Raw genomic sequence first — 9,792 nt, forward strand, 5'->3', positions numbered from 1 at the left:
CTACGGTGGGACTAAACTTCAACCCCCCCCCCCCTCCCCCGCGGTTAGTAAAGCCCACCCCATAATTCAACAAATTGTTGATTGCCTAATTTTATTAAAGGCCTCAGAGAGCCCAAAAAAGATTCAAAACGCCTCAAACAAACAGTCATTTTTAGTGGCAAATACAAATCATGCCTTTTTCAGTAACTTTCACCACGGTAGATTATTCATAAGATTGAATCCAACTAATGCACACGCTCTCCACTATTGATTATCCATTTAATTTGTCAATAGAAGATAAATAAGTTCAGACAATGATGCATCTATACGTGAAACTTCATGAGGTATCAACACAATATGAACTCAAAAAAAAAAAAAACTCATCATAGTCAGATAATCACGATAGGCAACTCATATGGACATTGTACAGTATTGAACAACAAAGAGGGCCCGACCACGAACGTGATCGAGCACGGCCGTGCCAATGGAAAACCCTGTGACCTGTCGCATATGAGCCATCACCACCGCTACTGTCGCCGCCTTGGCAGCTGCAGCCCTAGCTAGAGGCCCCATCCCCATCCGTCATAGCTGCTTGCGACAAAGCCGTCGGAACCCAGATCCGAGTCGCCACCTACCTCGAGCCCTGTCCGGCGATGCGAACGCCCGACAAGGAGGAGACGCCAGGGAGGCCCACAGCTACGCAGCCCTCGGGACGAAATCACCGATGTGAACAGGAGGACGCAAAAGATGGTTAATCAACGTTTGCCAACAACGCAAATGGTGTCAACAGCGTAGACGCGAATCATTAGTTATTGCCAGCCGTGTCTACGCGGTTCGCGAATGCACACACGGGCATGCATGGCATTGCCGGCCGTGTCGTCCACGCGCACGCGCCGGCAACGGAGGCCGGGAAACTGCCGCGCAGCGGTGGGCAGGCCTGCTGATCGCGTGTCTGGTGGCCATCGAGCGCTACTGGTCAGCGGCAACGTTCCAGGGTCCGCCCGGTCACCTGCGTCTGGTACATGTAGACGTGTAGTGGTGATTGGAAACTCCAAAAGAAGAAAATAGCAAGCCGACGCGGCAGATGACTCGGTCGTTAATTCTTCAAACTTGTTCGGCGAACCAAAGTCAAACGGCTCAACATTGAGCCAAAGGACGGATACATGCCTTTCCCCAATAGAGCAAGAACATGGAGTAGTATTATATAGACCCATAATAGCATGATCAATTCAACGGCCGGCCTTTCGGAATAAGCAACAATTCCTGATAGACAGACTCGACACCTTATCGCGTCAAGGAAACGCCGCTGCGTGTTTGATTTCGTATTAAAGCTCTTGGAGCTTTCGCCTTTCCACTTGGGGCTTTTGGGCAGTCATTTTCAACTAGTGCGGAAGCACATTACCATCTCTAGTTAGCAACATTATCACTGGCCACCTCTTTGGAACCAGCGTATTCTATCCCATGTTGACGGTTGATGCAGACAGGATAAGCTAAAAACCAAGCATTTGTCTGTTATATTCATTTTCTTTCCAATGATTGGTTTTCTACATGAATAGAAAAGCTTACCAGAGTATAGGAGATCATGGAGACATGCAAGCCCCATGTGCAGGGTGGGTCAACTGTCCAGCACTGCCTTTTGGTTCATCCTTAGGGACGAAACGAAATGTGCACGGAAATACGGTCCATTGATTTGTTGTGGTTCTAGCCATCACATGCATTTTGGTTATAATGTGCCCGGACGGGGCATTAGACTTAAGGACTGTCTTCGACATGATGAAACTTATGTAGATAAAATTGTAGTGCAGGTAAGAAGCTAAGAGTAAATAAGACCACTAATTAATGAGATCAAGGACAAGGATCTATGGACACGTCTAACGCATGATCGTAGGCTTGTTAGAAATTCAGAGTGGCCGGCCGTATATGGAGACTTTTTGTCTCCCATTATCCACATCAGAAAAAGTATTAGGGCATGTATAATGATGACATATGAATACATATGCCTCATGATAAAAAGTAGCTTGAAGTATATATATTGACTTTTTTTCTCCAATGCAAGCTACCATCAGATTGCCTTGTCAAAAAATAAAAAATAAAGATTTTAATACACATGCATCCTACTTTTACTCTAACTTTTTCAGTTTTTTACACCGAACCACACTTTTTTGCTTCAAGCACCCGTCTCCTGCATAGGATCCCGTTTCCTTGTCCGAACCTACTTTTTCTGACATCCGATTCTACATGGCATACAGGACATCACCTTGAGGCTATGCATTGTATATGCCCTTACGTGGACAGGAGAAAAGTAAGAAGGTATCCATGAGAACATGTGTGAACGCATTTAATTTGGATTTAGAAATTTTCAAAAGCCATTACTTTTGAACCGATCATCAAAATTCAGAGCCGTTTTTACCGTTGAAATCCTCACGACGCGCTCTTCGAAAGTAGATCCCTCATGAGTATGTTTCGACGATTTTTTGTGTATGCAATTTACTCCCTCTTTTGTGCAATTGCCTAGCTGTCAATATGCAACTATCTCAGAGTCGACGTGCAAGTTTTCCCCTACTCGTGGACGTGAAATTTCTGTAGATAAAATTGTAGTGCAGGTAAGAAAGTAAGAGTAAATAAGACCACTAATTAATGAGACCAACGGTTCAGATCAATTATATATTCTTACCTCTGATGTGAGCAGAAGGAGTAGGAGGGAGCATGTTAAAACTGTTACGATTAATTCAAATCAGCAAGGTAACTTTTCGCGGAAACAAAGCTACTCCAGACACTTTTCGTTGGAATAGATAATTACTTGATTTTCAAAAACACACCACTGGCTACTAGCATCCACGATCAAGTGTACTGTGAGGACAATATAATGAAGTATCTCTTCATCTTATCCAGTTACAAGAACTTAATACGGAGTAAGATGCAAGACAACTCCATATCTTTTTCAGTTTGAGCAACCTGTTCATTCAAGGAACCATTTGGATAACCTACAAAGCGCATACAAAATTGGGCATGTGTCCGTTCTATAGGCAAATGTGTATTGAGATAAAAAAAGATTAGTGCGGATTTTGCAGCCCAATAATCTATAACACGTTGTCCGGTGCTTTTGAAACTAGATCCAGAAAATGTGGAAATTGACTGATCCAAAGTTACATTGAAAAACTGTATGAATGACGGCACAACACAAATTGCAGATTTATTATAAATGTGGAAATTGACTGATCCAAAGATACCTTGAAAAACTGAATGAATGATGGCACAACACAATTTATAAATGTGGAAAGTGACTGATCCAAAGTTACCTTGAAAAACTGAATGAATCACGGCACAACACAAATTGCAGATTTATTATAACGGCTTGTGTAGTGGGCCTCAATTTTTTATTGAGCATGATCTGTGCTACCAAAATAACAGGACTTCTGATTCCAGGCAGATCTCAGTGGGAGGACCAGGAAATAGCTCAATTTCATCTGTTAGGTTGTGTTGTTAATTTGTACGTGGGACTAACTTAGTTCCACATGTTAGGGCCGACCCTCGTTTCTGTGTGCCGTGCTACCTTATCAATCGATCAAGCCAAATTCATTAACCTAAGAAGATTAACTAGACAAAGGCGCCTTTGATGAATGCAAATGTACTGGCAACATTCACTAACAAAAAATCTTTTATGACTCCCAGTATTCAAAGGTGCGCAATGCTCAAATGTGACCTGCAGACCTTGATAACAAAAAGTGACAAGATATCGATCATGAAACAGTAATGTTGCATGTTTACTAGATGAAGGTAACATAATGTAGGCATACATGATGCGAAAATGCAAATGTTCAGTACATAAGAATATACCGGCATTTTCTAAAAAAAAAGGAATATACCAGCATTTTCTGAAAAAAAAGAATATACCGGCATGAACTTGAGACACCCGCAGGTTTGTGAGTGCGAACAACCACTGTTTACTCTTCCAACAGCCGTATCAAGATTTCACGTGAGCCAAATATTAGTTGTCATTGAGTGGAGTGAGTAGCTTGGTTAATGGTTAACAATGAGTGAGTAGCGCAGCATTGTGGGTGTTGCCATGAGAGCCGCAACGACGAGTCTGAACGCCATCAGCTTGGATATGCACAAGTGAAGTGTTGTGCACATAGAGCACAGTCAGCTAGCAATGCCAAAAATATACGCCCTCCGCCGAAATTATTTGTCGCACACATTTAGAAACAATGAAAGTATTTCGAACTAAAATAGATGTAGATGCATCCATTCATGTAAACAGTATTTTCGGACGGAGGGAGTACATCATTATCAGGCACTCAGGCTACACAACTCGATTCTTCTTCTTGGTCGTCCTGGTTCACGCAGCTGCATTGTAAATGGGTGTGTCGGCGGCGATGGTATCCAGAAGCACAGATCAAGTTGGTCTTGCCGGCAAGGAAGACCACGGAACGGGAAGATTTGCAGCCACAAAGAGTGGACTGGTCAACCTGCTGTAAAATTAACTCGTAACAATAACACCGGTAAGCTTAGCGTTACCGCTCAAAAACTGCAGCCCAGTCCGAAGGCGGTGCCGCGTGGCACCTTAAGTCCTAGAAACCAAAGGTTGAGCAGGACAGAAATATCTGTTTTTGGGTTTTGAACAGTGTGTGAGTGAGGACATGGCAATTAACCATGCATTAGCCATGCAAATGGTCTCTAGGCAGCATAGCACCATTTTTGTTTGTTCTCCGACATAAGTTCCTCTAGCTTCTCTAGCACCTTTGTGCATCCTGATACCTTCCATACCAAATTATCGACTAACGCGTACAAGGGAGAATGAATAAAGCAACAACTAAACGATTACTATCATATACTCATCTTACTCAACTACCACATATATAGTATTTGATTGGACTGAGTGCATGCCTACAGACTATGTTGTGTGTAACTGTGTATATATGCATATCTAAGCTCACAGTAAAGTAGGTATAGTATTTGTCAATAGATAGGGAGGAGAGAAAGCAGTCTATAAAAAGGAGGATCCATATGTGAAGAATAGTCCTAGAGTAGTTGAAGAGACAAAAATGGGTACAATAAACGGGAGAGATCCCTTCCCTTCAGGAAAACCCTATAAAAAAAGAGGATAAATAGTATAGCTGCACAAGAGTGAGGAAAAGAGTGGATTATAGATTTTCACATATATACTTTAACCAAAAACCACTAAAATGCAATTGCTCTTTTTCTTATATATAGACATTCATAGAAATTATCATTATTTGCTTGCAGGGACATGGAGATTACCCTTGTATCTAAACCGTATACCAAACAAACTACAAATTATTTGGCTACTACTACGACAACAAATGCACTATAGGTTGCATGTACTTTCGGTTACAAAGCTTGTTAGTATTATTTTAGTTTGAAAAGAAAGGTACGGTCAAGCCTCGCAGCTTGTTGTTCATTGTTTCCAAAATTGCTCATCAGCCAAGCATCTGAGTTCTATTGCAAAGATATCTTGATCTAATAATAAAGTCATTAGTGCTTCTGGTGGTACGTCGCACATGTTTACAGAATATTCCCTCTATTTTCAGGTAATTAACCCGTCATTCACGTTTAGGTGACAAAACGAACCCTTTTTCCATCTTTTACAGTAAATCCTCCTCTTTTTCGGGTAAATAACTCGCATCCAACCTTTAAAAAGAATCATTTTTGCCTTTTTGCGGAAAACCTCATCTCATTTCTCTAATTAACATGCAGTCCATCTAGAACAAATAATACCTGTTGAAAATATTTATATTTTTTAAACCTTAAATCCAATTTTAACATGTTATATATGAAATTTGATTAAAAAAATGTGTAGTACATGAATATGATGCTATTTTACATGTTAAATGTTATAAAAATGTTATTTAGTGTCCAACCTTAATCAATAGCCGCAAGGACAAGTCTGATCGCCCTCAGCTTGGCTGTACACGAGTGAATTGATGTGCACACACATCACAGTCAGCTAGCAGCCTAGCACTACAATGCAAAAAACCTACATCAGTGCCAGGTTCATGCAGCTGCCATGTAAGTGGGTGCATCGGCGGCGCTGGTATTCCGGAGCAGCGTCACTGTACCACGCCGGGGAGCAGCTATAGCTCTAGTGGGCCCGGATGGCGAGGAAGACCATGGAACAGGATGATTTGCAGCATGGCAATTAACCATGTATTAGCCATGGAAATGGCCTCCAGGGAGCTTAGCACCACTTTTGTTGGTTTTCGAACATACGTTCCTCCAGCACCTTCGTGCATCCTAATACCTTCCATGCCAAATTATCGACTAACGTGTACAAGGGAGAATGAATAAAGCAACAACTGAATGACTAGTCTCGGTTCTGACAAAAACCGGGACTAATGCTCCACGGCACGCCACGTGATAGTCGTTGAATCTTTAGTCCCAGTTTTTCCCCGAATCGAGACTAATGAGATGAATCGAACTAGACATTGGTCCCGGTTTTTGTTTGAACCGGAGTTAATGTGGTTTTCGGCTTTGGTCGAAAGATCCATTTTCTACTAATGTGTACTATTCTACGTACATCTTACTCACCTGCCACATATATAGTATTTGACTGAACTGAGTGCATGTCTAGAGGCGATGGTTGTGTATATATATGCATAAGCATGCTCACCGTAAAGTAGCTATAGTACTTGTCAATAGAGAGAGGGAGAGGAGAGAAAGCATTCTAAAAGGAGGATCCATGTGGGAAGAATAGTCCTAGAGTAGTTGAAGACAGACATATGGGTAGAATATATGAGAGAGGTCCTTTCCCTTCAGGAAAAGCCTCTAAAATAGAGAGGATAAATAGTGTAGCTGCGAAATAGTGAGGAAAAGAGTGCATTATAGATCTTAACATACTTTAACCAAAACCACTAAAATACAATTGCATTTTTCCTTACATGTTTCAAGCGAAATAATATGAAGGCATTCATAGAAATTATCATTATTTGTTTCAAGGGACATGGAGATTACCGATGTCTTTACACCGTAGAGCATCTCCAACAGCCGCCCAACGCGCGGCGCATTAAAATTGAATTTGCGGCGCGCCCTTTGTCTGTTTTGACGCGGCGGCCATTGCTGGTTACAGCAGGCGCTGTAAAATGCAGCACGCGCGCCTAGCACCAGCTGACGCTATAAAATGCAGCACGCATTATCGCTCAAAGAACATATGCATTCAAAACTATGCAAAAAAATCAAACACAAATAAAATAAATCAACATAAATAGTTCAATTTTGTTACAACTCAAACAAATAGTTTATTACAACTCAAACAAATAGTTTATCGTTCAAAATACAACAAATAGTTCAACAATATAACATCAAATGCACAATCATGATGCTCTTTGTCGGCCATTCCATGCCCACCATTCCTTGATGAGATCGTTCTGAAGATCAACATGTGTTTCGGGACGCCGAATGGCATGATAAGAGGCAACAAAACGGGCCACCCTTTCAGCCCTCCGCCGCACTCGCACGGGATGTCCTAAGAGCTCATACTGAGAGTAGTCTAAACCTTGGCCACGCTCATTCTCGATGGTCATGTTGTGCATGATCACACAAGCATACATGATGTACCAAAGCATCTTTTGATCCCAAAATCTAGCCGGTCCTCTCATAATAAAAAATTGGGCTTGCAAAATCCCAAAAACTCTCTCCACATCTTTTCTAGCCGCCGCCTGAGCATTGTGGAAATCAAGATTTTTCTTACTTCCGATTTTTTCAACGGGTTCACAAATGTTTGCCACTTTGGGTAGATGTGGTCCGCAAGATAGTAGCCATAGTTGTATGTACGACCATTTGCTACAAACTGCACCGGTGGCAGTTCCCCATTTACAATCTTATTCATCAGTGGTGACCGGTTGACAACGTTGATGTCATTCAAAGATCCACGCATTCCAAAAAACGCATGCCAAATCCAAATCTCTTGATCGGTCAGCGCTTAAAGGATTATAGCGGAACCCTTTTTTTGGCCGTGGAATTGCCCATGTCATGCCTTAGGATAATTCTTTCAACTCTAATGCATGCACTCTATTGAGACAAGTATACATGGAAAACCACGAGCTTTGTTCATATCCAATAGCCTTGCAGCGCCTTCAGCATTGGGAGATCTCAAATACTCCTGCCAAACAATTGCACAATTCCGACTGCGAAACGCTTGACACGCATGCTGGCTTGACTCTCACCCATAGCCAAGTGATCATCAACTAGATCAGTGGGGATACCGTATGCCAACATATGTAAAGCGGTTGTCACCTTCTGAAAGGTGCTATGCCTGAGCTCTCCGGTGGCATTTCTTCTTTGTTGAAAAAACCGATCATGGCTCGCTAGTTTCTCTGCAATGCACCTAAACAACTCGGTACTCATCCTAAATCGACGTCGGAAGTACGACTCGGGATACACGGGATTATCTGTAAAATAGTGCTTGATCAATCTATTGTGGGCATCGATCCTATCCCTCCAAATTTTCTGCCGACCCATAACCGAACCACCGTGCTTCGGCTTTTTATTTATGTGCCTAGTTAGGATCATTGCAAGATCCTCCTCCTCTTCCACATCAAATTCTTCTTCGGAAGAATCATATGAGGAACTCACCTACAATGTTTAATTTAAACTAAGCTATAAAACTACAAACAACATGCATAAAATTTATGTAAAAAATGTGTAGTTGAATCCAGTACATACCTTGCGGGCATTTTGTCGAACACCTTGCGGGCGCCCGGGCGCTGTTCGTCGGACGACTGCCGCGCGCGAGGGGCGGCGGTGACTAGAGAGAGAAGGACGAAGCAGCGGCGGCGCACGGATAGGCCGGGGAAGCGCCGGAACGATCGTCGGAAGAAATGGGATGGAGCGGGCTGCGGCGACGCCTCGGCTCGATGGGTAGGTGGAGCTGCGAGCGAGCGCTCGAGTGTGCGGCGCGCCTACGCGGACGCAGCAAATAAACGACGCGCCATGGCATTTTAGCCCACGCGCTGAATTGGTTTTGCAGGGCGCGCGGTTTTGGAGCCTCTGCTGGAGCAACTTTTTTATTGTGCGCGCGCTAAAAAGACGATTTTGCAGCGCGTCGTTGTTTTAGCGCGGCGGTTGGAGATGCTCTTATACCAAAAAAAGTACAAATTATTTGGCTACTCCTAACTACAATGACAAGTGCCTTAGAGCATCTCCAACAGTGGCGCTAAAAAACGCGCGCGGGGCATGAAATCGCGCCTTAAGCGGACGCGGGAAAATAGCGCGCACGGTAAACTATTGCGTGTGCGAGAGAAAGCGGGCGGCCGTGCGCTAGATTTGGCGCACCGCTTTCAGCGCGCCTATAAAATGCGGCGCTCGCCACGCGGCTACCCATAGTCACGCGCCCTCTACCGCTGTCTGTGCCGCTTCCGATCCACTCCCTCGTCGCTCCCTCCGCCGCTCCCTCTCCCACCATGCCGCCGCTCCGTCGTGGATCCTCGGGCTACCGCGGCGTCCGCGAGCGCCGCTCCGGCGTCTACTACACCGAGATCAGGTCTGGCGACGTCCGCCTCAGCCTCGGCACCTTCGAAACCTCACACGAGGTCGCCCGTGCGTACGACGCGGTGGCGTGGCGCCTAGGGAGGCCTCGTGCGCAGATGAACTTTCAGGATGTCTACTGATACGTCTCAAACGTATCTATAATTTTTTATGGTTTTATGTTGTTATCTTGTCATCTTTGGATGTTTTATGTACCTTTTATATCTTTTTTGGGACTAACTTATTAATTCAGTGTCAAGTGCCAGTTCGTGTTTTTTCTGTGTTTTTGGTTCTTTTCAGATCTGATTTTGGAACGGAGTCCAAACGGAA

The sequence above is a fragment of the Hordeum vulgare genome, chromosome 7H (assembly GCF_904849725.1).
Source record: "Hordeum vulgare subsp. vulgare chromosome 7H, MorexV3_pseudomolecules_assembly, whole genome shotgun sequence".
In the NCBI taxonomy this organism is placed as follows: Eukaryota; Viridiplantae; Streptophyta; class Magnoliopsida; order Poales; family Poaceae; genus Hordeum; species Hordeum vulgare.